At 43.0% G+C, this 14988-nt stretch overlaps 1 protein-coding gene across 4 annotated transcripts in view; it reads left to right on the top strand.

Annotated features, from left to right (window-relative positions):
* The window catches only part of SORCS1 (sortilin related VPS10 domain containing receptor 1), a 468685-nt gene that overhangs the window by 174539 nt on the left and 279158 nt on the right, over nt 1–14988 (top strand). The window lies entirely within an intron of this gene.

Genomic DNA, 14988 nt, shown 5'->3' with positions numbered 1-14988 from the left:
TTTGCAGAGGGATCATCACCACCTCTAGGTCTGCAGAACCCAGACAGGCCACCAGGGCAACACTCTTTCCTGACTTCCCTCCTGTGGGCCTGCGGACAAAGCTGTGCACACACGTGTATACATGCCTTTATCTCTGGGACTCATGCTATACTGCCTCACACATTCAGAGTGTGCAGTTAATACAAATCCTTTAGGAACAGAGTAACTCACTGGAGACCAGCCCAGAAGAAGGTCCTCAGAAACCCAGACAGCTATTTTCTCCTCCTTTTTTCTTGGAGACTATATGTTCTCTTATTTCCTTTTGTTTGTAAAGATTTGCTTCATTTATCTCCCTTCTGACTGGCTCTTCTCCACTAGCCTGTGCCATGTGCACACACCTGAACCAGTCCCTGAAGTCCAGGAGGGCACCTCCTCTGATTGGTCAGGCCTGGATCATGTGATGATTCCTGAGCCTTGGAGAGGATGGAGACAGATCTCAGAGATAATTAATATTCACACACACAGGTACACACTCAGAAGGGACTAAGTGAGAGTGGTTATTTATACTAATAACAGAAAGGCAAGAGTGGTCTTTGGGCAGACCAAAGCTACTGGGTGTAGACCATGTAAGATCAGTGGGGGATTCCATTACCTCTCCTGAAAATGACTGGGAGAGACTGGCCACTGGCTCTCAGGCTCAGTGCTGAGGTCTAGGGAGAATGACTCTAGTCACCTGTTTGTGTCAGGTGTCCCCCCTCCCCCCCAGCACCCAGTGTAGTCAACCATGCCTGGGGAGGGAAGGTTGATTTACATAGTAAGTTTGGTTACAAGGTCTGCCTCTATGGGGAATGCAGTTGTCAGACAAGAGGAGGATCACGGATTGAATAGACACCTGAAAGGAATCTACCGTACCCCACAAGAAGACCGTTCATTAAATTTCATTTTTACCTGACGTCTGTTTTCCAGTAAGCTTGACACTATGTGCAAGAAGCCCCAAATAAATTGTCCTGTGTATTAGAAGAACCCTGGTAGACCAAAGAAAAGGCTTGATTCTGTTCTTTTATTTGTTGTCAGGCATTTCAGTGATTGAACTCCTTCCTCAACTAGAGGAGATCGGTTATGTAGAATTTCTGTCCCAAGGAAATTATGTAACTGAATTAAAGTGTGGGGAGTTTGGTAGGAGCCTCAAAAAGTATAGTTATTTGTTGCATGAAGGGCCTGACACCTGCTGTATTGTTTAAATTCAGTACCTTTTTGTCAGCATCTTTGTGACTGAGTAAGTTTATGCTTTGGTGGATTTCTCTAACGTATGTATATGTATGAAAGTAAAAGTCAGCTTTTATTCTGCAGTGCATCTGCCATAGAAAGTGTCCTTGGCATATTAGAAAATGAAAAGATACGCAGTTCTGTCTCAATGGGACAGAGGCACTGCAGCCATGACTCTCAACCTGAGGAGTCGTGAGAAGAGCTTGTTGGAGGAATGTGAGGAACCACTTTTTCTGAACTGTTGAAGCTCATGTTTAGCAGGCTTCTTTCTCTCTGATGGGGCATTAGGGCTGATACCCCAGTCTAGGAAGAATGTTTGTTTCTGATTTAAAGGGAGAGGTTAGTAAAAAATAAAAGTGACATCATGTGCCAGTCTTATCAGAACCGAGGGAGCAGCCTCCATGGGCTTAGGCTTGGGAAAGTGTAGCAAGAATGACCTGCTGACTTTTCACTCTTAGAATCAATTCACTTAGAATCAATTTCAATCTCAGAATCAGTTTCACTGTATATATGTGTATAAATACATGTACACACAAACACACATATATACATACACACATATATACTCACACACACCCATATAAACATGCATATATATGTATCATATACACACATACACGTATAATATACCCACACATATTTTGCTTTTCTAATATGCCCACAATAGTCATTTGCCACATATGGCATGTATGACTGTGGGTGTTCTATACTATTGCAAATGCTCATTTTAATACTTTGATAGAAGACCACATACTTTAATGAAAATACAATTTAGAAAAGAGGGAAGGAGAAAGCAAAATATTTAGAATTCTTCGCAAGTGCTTTTCAGGGCTGCATTTTTGAGTGACTTATGGTGCCCGTATTTGGTGTTTAGGGAACCTTTAGCGGGTATTGACATAGAGGAAGAGAGAGACAGTCCTGGATGGGTCAAGGATGGGACCAGGAGGAGCGGTCCTCATGGTTCCGTGTCATCGGGTTCAGCCCTGCTTGAAGGAGACGAGGCTGCTAAGTGTTGACTCACTTTCTCCTGCACCAGTTTGTATTTTCTTCTCAGAAAACCTGCCTGTGACAACAATCAGAGGCTCACTAGGGGCACAGGCCAGTTTTTATAGATTCTCATGGGCCCCGCAGCTCTGAGTGCAGGACTTAGCACAGAGGTAGTTCTCAGTAAGTACCTGCTCTTGGACAGACCCGTGGATACTGCGGTGTTATCCCTACTGCATGGTCATTAGCATAGAATTCTCTTTGTCACTCATTTATTCAACACCGAGCTGTTTATTAACTCCTTTACGCCTTAGCTTGTTCTTGTCTAGGGAAGGGAAGGTGGGTGAGAACATAGATCCACCGCATATAGGCTCTGCCTTCCAGGGATTCATTGTTTAGAGGGACAGAGATCTGTGGACAGTTAAAACAAGAGAGGACTGGACAGGCATGCAACCTGCCTTATGTGATATACTGAATAAGGTACTTATGCAGCACCCAGAACTGCCAGATCCCAGAGGATGTGAAGCCTAATGTCAATAGACAAACCGGCGTACAACGGTGAAGTGTTGTAATAAAGACACGAGGATAGCGTTGCTTCTTTACTTTGCTCATGTATATACTGTCTCTTCTTAGCTAAACTTTACGTCCTTAAACTGAACACTATGCTGGTTTCATGGAAACAGCAAGGATGCTGTTTATAATGAAAATCATGACAACAATAATAAAAGCTAATTTTGATTGAGCACTCACTGTGTGTCAGGCACAATGCTAAGTGCTTGACACACCTTATGCATCCTTCCAATTCATTCTTACAAGGTGCCAAGGTCACACAGTTTGTAAATAATAGGCCACACATTTCCAGGCGTGTTAGTGAATAAACTTCAGTCGTTTCACTGCTGATTGATCTTCTAGAGTCCCATCTGCTTCTGGTGGCTCTTGCCATACATAAGCAAATAACATTTTAATCATATATGTATAATATATATGATTATTATATATGTATATTAAAAATACGGTTTTCAAAGCACTGTGACATTTTGAGCAGTATTTGCCCTATTCCAGAAAAGTCCTGGGCAACAGGGAAATGGCCTCTTGTCCAGCAAATAGATCCATGCACTTTTCCATTGAGCCTGTATTCTTCACAACTTTTACCCGCTGAATAGTCCAAAGTGGCAGTCGCCTTTGGGGCGCCAGAGTAGGAGAGAGGCCAAGAGGCAACTGACCTTGCAGTGGTGTTCGAGCCTTAAACCTCGCTGCATCGACAGACCCTGGCTGACAGAGTGAGAAACCGCTCTACCAAATTAATGAGCTTTTGCTCCCCGTTGGTCTTGTCATTGATTACACCTTAATCCTGGAGCAAGTTGTTGATTTTGTTTTGTTTTGTGTTGTCCGTTCACCCAGGGAGTCACACGGGAGGAAAGGGGGATGATCTGACACAGAACAATTAACTACACCTCAGAATCTTCTCTGCCTTACAGTGGATTAAGCTTTGAGATTTGGTCGAGCTGGTGTTTTTACCATCTGGCAGCGAGATAAGCAGAAAAGTTGAGACGAATAAAATGTCAAAATCTAGATACAGTATCTCTGAGAAGAAATATATTAATCTTTTTCCCCTCTGTGCCAGGGTAATCAGCACTCTGCTGAGAGGCTTAGCGGTGGAAAGCCCCAGGCAATTCTGGGAGGGCTAAAGGCTGTTCTCTTAAAGGGACACACAGCCTGCCATGTGTCTGTCGTTGAGCTTGCTGGCCATGTGAATTTTCAGATTCACGTGAAGCACGAGCTTTGGAACAGATCTCCAAAGTTATGCCCTTCTCAGGTAGCAATGCCTGCTGTGAGGGGACAAAGGAACGCCGTGGTTAAAGTGGAGAGAATGCGCTAGGCTGTCTAGGCGGCTCTGTACTGGGGCCAGATCTGTGTCCTTACCACCGGAGTCGCCTTGTCTCTTCGTCAGCGTTCCGCGTGGCCATTATCAAGAGCAGCTCCCCAGTCTTTGTGGAGACGATGGCAGTGGCGCACCTTGAGGCTGCGTCTGTATGGGGTTGGCTACAGCTTGGACTGTCTGCAGAGCTCCAGGGTTTCAGGCCGACGGACGCTGACCTGAAGATGGTGACTCTCGCCAACCCTGTGCGGCATTCCCATTAGCTAGACATCTCTCCCTTCCCACTTTTCAGGGGCGAAGCAGAGGGCGGCTTGGATAAGATTGTTAGTCACAGTTTTGAAAGATGTTTTGCCATCCAATCCAGCTTTCAGTTAGCTACAAATACAAAGACAGAGAACTGGGATAGCCACCCTAAAAAAAAGAAGGGGAAGGGGAAGGAGGAGGAGGAGGAGGAGATGGAGGAGGAGGAGGAGATGGAGAAGGAGGAGGAGGAGGAGATGGAGAAGTAGAAGGACAAGGAGAAGGAAGCTAGAGGGTGCTAATCTCCCTGCAAGAGGACTCTTCGTGTTACGCATATCCAGTGATGATGTTTATCCCTGTGATTGCATGTGTTTAGTGCCTCCCCATTGGCCCCCGGGAGAGAGCCAAGCTCCCCAACAGGCAGGATCAGGGGTGCTTTGAGTTCTGGAATCCTTTGAGTTTTATAATTCCCACCCCCATATTTGTGTCATACAAAGCTGCTGTGGGTCCTGTACTTATAAATTCATTATATTAAATCTTACTATTTAAAAAAATTTTCTAAAAAAGAAGATATGCTCACTATAATGTGCCAAACAATGCACAGGCAAAAAAGAAAAAATGTTAGTAGTCTTTTACTTCCCACACAGATCCAGGTTCCCTGAAGTCAGTGATGCTAAGAGTATTGGGGGATACTGTCCATATTGTTAGGATCCAACTCAAAAATACTAACAGATATATATGTATGTCAGGACCACTTTTTTGTTTGTTTAAAGAAATAGGAGTAAATATTCATAGGACTCTGACAACCTGTTATTGTCACTTAAGAATGAGTCTTGGGTATCTGTCCAGATGAATACATTTTACAAAAATGGGTCAGGTTTATAAGCACCAAATAATGTGGATGTTGTATACTAAATTTAACAACTGCATGTTTAATTAACTTGCATAGTACTTCTTGTGTGCCAGGAAGTGTTCTCAGTGCTTTTTATTGTCATGACAGCCCTGTAAAAGTGGTACTATTAGTATCCTAGGTTTACAGATGAGAGAAGTAAGGCTTAGGAAAATGAAGTGATGTGTCCAGTGGTCATGCAGTCGGTGGGTGTCACAGCTGGTTCCTGGGTGTGTTCTCTTAACACCAAGCTACACTGCCTCTCCCTGAGCTTTTTATTGGGTCGTGATCTATTTCACAATATTTGCTGTTACATATAGTGCTTCAGTAAACGCGTCTGTAAACGTGTTCTTACATTTTGGTGATTTTCTCTCTGGGAAGTACTGTGGAGTCCTAAAGGTGATGTTGCTGTATCAAAACCAAATGCATTTATAATGTCAGTAGATACCTGAGATTACTTTCTGAGATGGTTGGGATAATTCACCTACCCACAAGCAGTAGCAGACTGTATGTTTCCCTATGATTTCACCCACACTGGGTATTTTCAATACTTAAACTTTTGCTAGTCTGTTGAGTGAAAATGGTGTCTTGATCACAGTGTTTTAAGGGCTATTTCCCCAACTCCTAGTGATACTGAGCATCTTTTTATGTTTATTGGTCTGTGGCACTGTTGACCCCCTGTCTCCTTGCCCCCTCCAATCAAAGGTGATTGTTCCTTACTCAGTAACCCTGTAGCGTCTTATGTATCTTTGTCTTATAATGGTTATCAGATGTATATCTATTGGGTTCTGTTTAACAAATATCTAATAGCCCTCTATTCTATACTAGGCACTGTGCTAGGTAGACACTGGGAATAAAGATATGAGGAGGAAATTGTTCGTTCCCTGCAAAAACTCAAAACCTCGTGAAGGGCAGACACTCAGTGGGTGATTGTAGAAGTGTGGCAACTGCAGTGTAAAAGTTATGCACAAGATATCATCCACGTTTGTCTGTTTCCACACTAGCCTGGAAACTCAAAGACTGCGACCGTGTCTTAGTTATTGCTGTTTGCAGGCACCTAAAATAGAACATAGTGCATAGTAAGTATCATTAATTTTTTTTAATTTTTGCTTCAAAACAGTATATTAAGTAATGATTTAGGGTTTCTGAAAGTCAAGTCTGTCTCTTACGCTTAACTAATCCTACATTTTTAACTCATGCCTCCCATATAGGAAGTGTTTTGGATAATGTGCTACATGATCTTGTGAAATACCATTGCACTGCACTCAAGGAGTAAGAACACAGCCAGGGCCAAGTGTGAAAAGCCTGGATTCAAGTGGGGCAATCCACTTATGTCCACAGAGCACCATGCATGCGTGTTAGCCCTCTTGTTTTTGTCAGAATCTTCCTGTACACCACCAAAAAGGCTGTTTCCACAAGGGTCTGGCTGAGCCGTCTCAGAGACAGCAGACCTTCCTGAGTCTCTGAGGGTCTGGCCTCAGAAAGCATCTTTACTCTCCTCCCTTGCTGCAGTGATTGGCTGTGCTGGGTTCTCCGCTTCTCGTTTTAGCAAGTAGCAGGTGAGATACACACAAAAGCAGTCACTGCCCTGATGTCTAGTAACTTTGTCAATATGACCCCAGGAAACAATAAAGACAAGTTTACTAGAGAAAAAACAAAACAAAACAAAACATGGAGCAACTGGCATCCCAGTATCCAACCTGGTTATAGATTCAGGAAGTGGTTAGAGTGTCAGTTCTGGTTTTGCTACTTTGCCATTGAACCCCACATGATAGACTCGTACATCCCTGGGGTCCCTTGAGATTTAGATCGCCGCCATCCAATTGGAGCCCAGTGCATCCATATCGTCGTAATCTCCCAAAGGCTTTTCTCCTCACTGGATGCTTTGGTCTGTCCTTTGAAGTCAAAACTTGAGCTTATTATTAATAAGTAATTAAACCATGGAGATTAAATGCTGTCTGGGTATAGAGCTCTGTCCTGGGCACAAAGAAGGTCAAAAGAGACCCAGGACAAGATTTAATTCTTGCCTTCTCCCAACATACAGTCTCATTCAGTCAACATGACTAGCTCCTCCTCATATTTTAAGTCTCAGCCTGAATATCACCTTATTTTTGAAAAGCCATTTATATCCACCTTATTAAAAAGAGGTCTCTTGTGTCTTTCTACTATAGCTCTTTGTTTATTTCATTCACTGCACGTGTCATGATCCACGATTCTGTTTATTACTTGTTTATTGGCTGATGCCACCACTAGACTGTAAGCTCCCTGAGGGCAGAGATACTGTGTATCTCACTTTCTGTTGTATCTCAAATGCCCAGGAAAGTGCCTGGCACATAGGCATTCAAGTGAGATTTGTCAAATTAATTGAATGTGTAAATAAATATGTGCCTGGAATCATGGTAAATGGTGTGTATCCAGATACAAATAAGATCTGATTGTTGCCCTTAAGGAATTCACAGTCTGATGGGAGAGAGAGACAAATAAAGAAGAGATTATATTAGTATGTTAAGTATCATAATAGAGGTACTGTAACATGCCCTGGGTCAGGGAAGGGAAAGCTTCCTGGAGGAAAGGACACCTGATCTGAATCCTGAAGAACAAGTAGGAGTCACACTAGTAAAGGAGGCTAATTGTGTATTGACTCAGTACACACTGTGTTCCAGGCTCCTCTCTGTGCTGAGAGCAGGGTGTACTGAGGAAACTATGTAAGATTGCAACACAATCTGTGTAAGGACAGGGAACTTGGAGATGACTTTGGAAAGATAGAATGGGGCAGTTCATATTCTTCTGTGCTTAATTATTCTGACATCGTAGATGAAGCAATGCACCACTGAAAGGCTTAGGGCAAGGGAAAAACTTGATGAAATGTGAATTTTAGAAAAAACTCATCTTGGTGTTGTGTTGAGAATTGACTTGGAAAAAAACAGAGCTGGTGACCGTGAGAACAGTAGTCAATGAGATAAGAAGGGATGAGAAGGCGCTGACTTTTCTTAGGGCATGAAGGAATGGAGAATGGGATATGGGGTGTGGTGGTGGTGATCTTATAAAGGGAGAATGAACAGGACCAGGTGGATGAGCGAGAAGGTGAAAGAGATATTTCTGCAATAACTTTCCTGCTTTTGTCTTGGATGTCCAGTGAATTGCAAGGTTATTTACTGCATACGCCTGCTCTGCCGACATCTACTGGGCACTTACCCCTAGTGACTGAGAAAAGGATATGGAGACAACTCTTTCAAAGAAGAAGCCATGAAGGGACATAAAGGAAGAAATATGATTTTGCGTAAAGGAGGTCATAGAATAAAGGAATATCTTTCTTTCTTTGAGGATAACCCTGATCATGTGTTATGGGGACTAAAACAGTGGAAAGAGATTGAAAATGTAGAACTTAGGAGGGACTAAAACTGGTAGAGGATTGAGTGGCAGAGAGGGTATGGATTTAGAGCTTATATGGGGGATGAGCCAGCCCTGGTAGATCAAGGTGGGTGAGGGGTGGGCGGAAGAGGAGTGTCTCTTTCACCAAGAAGGGAAGCCAGAGTAGAGCTTGCCTGAGACAAAGATCAGGTTTCCTGGGAGACCAGGTGTTGAGGATGCTCCTGCCATTTGGGTGTCTGGTGAGTGGTAATGAACTTGAGGAGAGGCTTGAGGGTTTGAAGGAGCTGCAGAGGAGACCTGAGGAGGGACAACTTAGGGACATGTAGGTGCTGTGCTGGGCAATGCTGAGAACCCCACCAAGGTTAAGACTGGGGTTAGCAGGGCTGTGCCTCCACCCTAGAGAGCCGTGTGTACTACTCAAGAGGCAGCTGGTTACCGAGTTCCAGAGACGCACTGGAGAAGGACAAGAGTGAGGGATTGGGGAGGGGAAGTGGTAGATGAGGGGATCTGTGCTAAACAGAGAAGAAAGTGAAGGTGGGGGTTGAGGGAGGACAAAGAGTGAAACAGCAGGACCCCCAATCCAAGCCGGTGTTAAATGTCTAAAGAACACTTAAGAAATACTATCCAGAGGAGAGTGACTTTTTATAACATTAAACTTAGAACAGATCTAGCCCCCAGGAGACTCTGGGAAGAGGAACTGGTCAGAGCAAGAGGAGTTAATCAGAAAAGCCTTTTATTAAAGCCGCTGTTAAGAAATCCACTCAGCTCTGTAGGAGGAGGAGCTGTTTCCCTGCAGGCATGTGGAACAGCTGGATCTGCTTGTCAGGTCCCCCACGGTCCTGAGATATTCGTGACAGCGCACCTCTGCATCTTGAGGGAACACCCAGCAGCCCTCTCTGATCTGGTTATGATAGATTTTCTCCAAGTGGCACTAACTCCAAGGCTAAGACTTGTGGACCACATCTGGTAGTCACCACAATGTCTTTGTCAAGAGAGAGGGGCCAGCCCGATGTCACCGTGAGGTGATGTTGGTTTCCTTTCTCGTCACTTTTTTTCCTCTTACCACAATTTGCTCTGGAGCCCATGCCAAACTTTGGCTTATTTTGTTACCTCAAAAGAAAAAGGAAAAAGACCCTGGTTCTTGTCTTACCTGAAAGATAAGATTACAGTCAGAAGACAGTGTGTTGTGTAGTGAAAGATTTTTAAAGGATTTATTTAGAAAAGGAAAAGTACACCTCCAAGAACAGGAGGCGGGCTGATCCAAGGGGGAAAAGCGGTGGTCTTTGTTCACCCTTTTTCTTATACCCTCGCTTAGAGGTGGTCTCTTGATTGATTGACGGCTCTTGCCCCTGGAATGACATCTTTGTGCATGTCCTTAACCATGGTGTACACAGAAAAGCCCACGGTAGGGTGGGGGTGGGGGTAAACTGCAATGTTAATTACATTACAACGAGCGTTGGGTCATGTCCCGTTAAGTCCTTGCTACCAAGCAGTTGTGGCTGTCGGGTTCTAACCAGTTTCTTGCTGGCACTCATCTAGAGGAAGTAGAGCCCCTTTATGCTGGAGGCGGGCACACCACCATCTTCCAGACCATCCTCCCTCTCCTCCACCAATCTGCCCAGTGCCCTCACTAACCTAACTACCTAACACTTTCATATTTCCAAGTCTAATTTTTGGAGTTTAATTTTCTGTACTCTCAATTGACCTTTGGGGTCTTTCTCTTGATAGGTATTTATTTTCCTTGACTTTGATCACTCCACTTAGTAGAATTCTCAATAAAGGCTGATCATCTTATGTTCCATCCTTAGTGAACTACTTGTAGGTTCTGTCAAACACCATGTGCCCTCAGAAGGCCGTTCCATAAACAAAATGGGCTTGGGCGGTGTATGCCTGGGCATAAATCCAGGCTGTGCTGACTGACCAGCTCTGAGATGAAGGAGAGGTTCTTAATCTCTCTGTTTCATGTCCTCATCCATCAAAAAAAGGTCTTACTAATAGTATTTATCTCATATAATTATAGTGACATTTATGTTAAATGTACATCACCTACTAAACACACAATAAATAATACAAAACAAACAAACAAAAAACCTTGGATCTTGTACTTCTGTGGTCTTGTTCTTTGCTTATAATGCCTTTTTCCTACCATTCTATTTGTCTAATTGATAATAATGATAGCCATTTATTCTGATGATTTCCTATGTGCTAAGCACCACTCTAAGTGCTTTATACGTATCAAATATAAATTAATCCTCTCAGTACCCTCTGAGTTTGGTACTATGTTGTACCTATTTTACAGATGAGAAAACTTGTGCCCAGGGTCACAAGGATACTAAGGAGTAGAGAAGAGCTCAGAATGAAGGCAGTCTAGCTCCAGAGCCCAGACTTTGAACCCCACATGGACGATCTCTTGTGTGTTCCCTTTACTGACCATTGGTTGTTTGGCAGGACCTACAAGTAGTTCACCATGGCTGTGACGCTTACCTGACCACACAGCATAAATCACTGCTCACGTGCTCTTTCTGCTTTCCTTTTTGATGTCTCACTTTGAATCATTAGCACTTTCTGTGTATTTATTCCCCTTACAGGAACCATCTTGAAGGTTGCCTATTATCTTATTCATCTTTGTATCTCCAGCACCACGTACAGCTCTTGGCCTGTAGTAGGTGTTCAGTCAAAGAAACACCAGGATAATAAATGGGAAACGATTTTGTTTTTAAAGTTCTGTGTCTTCTTTGAATTTAATTAGTTGATGCAAAGCTTTCCCCATACTGTATATCACAAGTAATCAGAGGATAACAGAAGGTAGTTTACTCAAATGTCAGGTCTTGCTCTCATCCGTTGTCATTGCACATGAAGGAGGTGACAAATATTAATTAGATTTCAGCATGTGGATTGCCACTGTCATGCTGCCTGTCTGTAATAATGCTTCTCTGAGTGTTGGACATGGGTATGATGGTGAAGTGGAGATGGATTTATTCTGATTAGTATCCCCTGGTTTCTTTTACTTTGGCTAGCATTGGAGGATTGTTTAAAAACAAATGTAAATTTGGACCCATTTGAATTCCTAATCTTGAGCACTGCACATTTTGCTGTCACCAGAGAATTAATTTTCCATAGAGGGATATGGGCCCCCATTCAGACCAGGCTCAACTCTGAGCAAAGACCAGGGAAGCCATATCCATGACACTGGTATCCAAGGGTGGAGGCTTTTGCTCTGTGTCTGTAGGACAGAGGGGTGACAGCAGCATTCCTGGAGAGTTTTAGAGAACCCTTTTTCTTATTTCAGGTGAAGTTCCCGAAATACAGTTCATCCATAAATCAAGCTGGGGCATTTTCAGCTCCGTTCTTCTCTTTCCGAAGGGAAATGCTGTGCTGAAGAGTTATTCCCCAGCACGGCTTTATTTCTTTCTCCTGCTGGGATGTATTAGCAAGGTCATCACCTTTGGTTTATTGGCTTCAAACAATCTGTGATTGCAGAGGATTATGACTTCTTAGCTTGCAGAAGCAGGAGATGCAATCAATTCATGAAAGGCCCAGGCCTGATTTTTTTTTTTCTTATAAAAAAAATGTATATTTATTTCCGCCAGCATTTCTGGGGACCAAGACTTAAAAGAAAGAATTTATCATTGAATGTCCTGCTTCATTGCTTCTTTCAAATAAGAACATTGAGTCAGGCCAATGTGAACTCAGCTCTAACTCTGGGTTTGAAAGCAATAAGATGACTTCACAGAAATCTGTCTTCCTCAACTCTAAACTCTATTTTATTTATTTATATTTTGGAGGGGGAGGTAATTAGATTTTTTTTCTTTCTTTCTTTGTTGTTTAATGGAGGTACTGGGGATTGAACCCAGGACCTCGTGCATGCTAGGCATGTGCTCCATCACTGAGCTATACCCTCCCCCATCTAAATTGAATTAATTGGGAAATGTATGCTCATTGCAGGATGCCAAACACATACCCTTTGAAAGAAGTAGGACCTTGGATTAGTGGTACCTACTAGTTGATAAATAAGTTCTCTTTGGTAGGGCAAGACTTTTTTTTGTCTGAAAATCCTTAGAACTTGGTTAATATTTATTGTGATATCAGTTTTCTGACTTACACTGATTTCACTTCCAACTTCCTGGATTACCCTTTCTCAATTTTCTATTGCCTTTCTCCCTGTTGGGAATCTATCACTTCTGACCTCAAAGAAGTGGCAGAATTAAAAGTCTCCTCTTCCTTCTGCATCAAATGGAGTATTTCCCCTTTCGTGGTTGCCAAAAACAATTGCAAAGACCTGTCTCTTCAGAACTTAAACAAAAATGTTTTAACATGGAGATTGTACTTGTACCAGGCTGCAGTGGGTCTGAGCCTGCAATAGCCTTGGCAAATAGAGATAAGTGCTTCTAGTTCCTGCTACACTCTTGACAGACATTTGGCCTCTGAGTTTCCCTTCTTGGCAGCTCTGCAGAGGTCAGGGGCTGATGCTCTGAGACTGAGATGACACATGGTCTGTGTACTGTCTCTACCCAGCACCCTTTTTGGTGGGGTCAGTTTCACAGTATCTATAAAACTGGAAGCCGCTTAGTCAAAAAAAGACCATGCTTACTTATTCATTGGGCAGCCTAAGCACATGATCCAATTACTGCTTCAGTCACCAGGAAGCATGTGGGATGAGGCGTGTGTGTGGCGGTGAAGTCAACTACTATCTGGACTCCAGGCAGCAGGAAAGGTGGCCATCCTGGCTGGTTCAGCTTCACTGGCCAGCATGGGCGCTTGCAGTACAACACTGATGTGCCACCGTTGCTCTTGGGTACTAATTCATTTGTGTTCCTCATCTTCTCCAGATATAACTCTAAAAGATATATTCAGAATGAAAATTAGGTCCATTTCTCTTATTCCAAAGACCGCCTGTAGAGGGGCAAAGGTCAAGGTGCAGGTACCATTCCAATTTATAATGGCAGACGTCCTGCTGATGGGTATGTGGTGTGTGAGACCCAGAAATAGGCCTCGAGAACTAGAGAAGAGCAAGATTGTGGATTTTGGTTCCTCTTCCCTGCACTTCCTAGGCCTGCTTTTTTCATCAATTTGACACTTCTTACTACCCATTGTCCCTGCAGCCATTGGAAATAATGCTGCCCTTCCTTTCTTTATGGATTCTTTACCTTTATGGAAAAATAGAGTTGAAATGGTTACTTAATCCATTCAAGTATTAGTTAATTCTACCCTTTCAGGTCCTCATTTTCCTCATCTGATAAACTGGGTGGATAACAGTTCAGCATTTCAGATTCAAGAGAACACACGTGTCTATTTTAAGATGAGATTGTGTTTCCATGGTATTTAATCAAGGGCAGAAATTAATCAAACCACAGGGTGGTCACAAAGAACTACTGTGATTTTGTCTGTGCAGAACCGTGGCCTGCCATATCTGAGGAGTCTACTATTTTGATTTTCCACAGTGCTTTGGAAGTTGGGCCTTGCATCATATTCAAGAACAATCTTTGTACTTGATGCTTCCTTTTAAGAGAATGTAGATATCATTTTCCTCTGGGGCTTAAGTCAGACCTGTCATCATCAAGGCCACGTCTGATCTATGGAGGAAATCAGTTCAGTAAATCCTGGAACAATAGCTCTGCTTGCAGATTCCCAGTGTCCACGAAAGCCTAATCCCCTACAAACACACCTCACACAGGTTTATTGTGAGGAATAATGCATCTGAAGCTCCAGATGCGTGGTAGGGTCTCCTCACGTGTGTGGTCCCTCTATTAATAGCATTTTCCATACATTCTTCTTTCCTTGAAGCCTGAGGGTATTAGTATCAATCCCCTGAAAGATACCCTGGGTCTGAGAGAGAACCTGCTGTCAGATCAGCTAACCAGATGGAAGCTCCTGTTGTGGATTTGAGTGTCTCTTCATTACATTTCTTCTCAGTTGTGTGCCGTTTGCTGGGCACAGGGTCTGGGAGAGTGACTCAGTTGCCAACCTGTTGTTTTGCCTAAGACAGTCGTGTAACTAGTACCCACAAGATGCCAGTCAGGATCCAAGTGCAAAGGAGAAAAAGCTCATTGAAATGCCTACGTCACAACTCATGGCTTGGGGCTGAGTCAAAACTTAGAAAAGAAAGGGATGGCCTATTATGTATAAAATAAATAATCTACAAGGATATATTGTAAAACAGAGGGAATATAGCCAGTATTTTATGATAACTCTAAGTGGAGTATCACCTTTAGAAGTTGTGAGTCATTATGTTGTACACGTGTAACTTATATAGTATTGCACATCATTTATACTTTCATTAAAGTAAAAACCCCTATAAATAGGGATACCAAGGCTTAAAAGCAAAATGACTTATACAAAGTCACACAGCTGGTCAAGTGGCAGAGCTGGACCCCTAAAC

The sequence above is a fragment of the Camelus dromedarius genome, chromosome 8 (genome assembly GCF_036321535.1).
Source record: "Camelus dromedarius isolate mCamDro1 chromosome 8, mCamDro1.pat, whole genome shotgun sequence".
Lineage (NCBI taxonomy): Eukaryota > Metazoa > Chordata > Mammalia > Artiodactyla > Camelidae > Camelus > Camelus dromedarius.
Note: the sequence above shows the minus strand (reverse complement) of the source record. Positions and strands in the feature narration are given on the sequence as shown.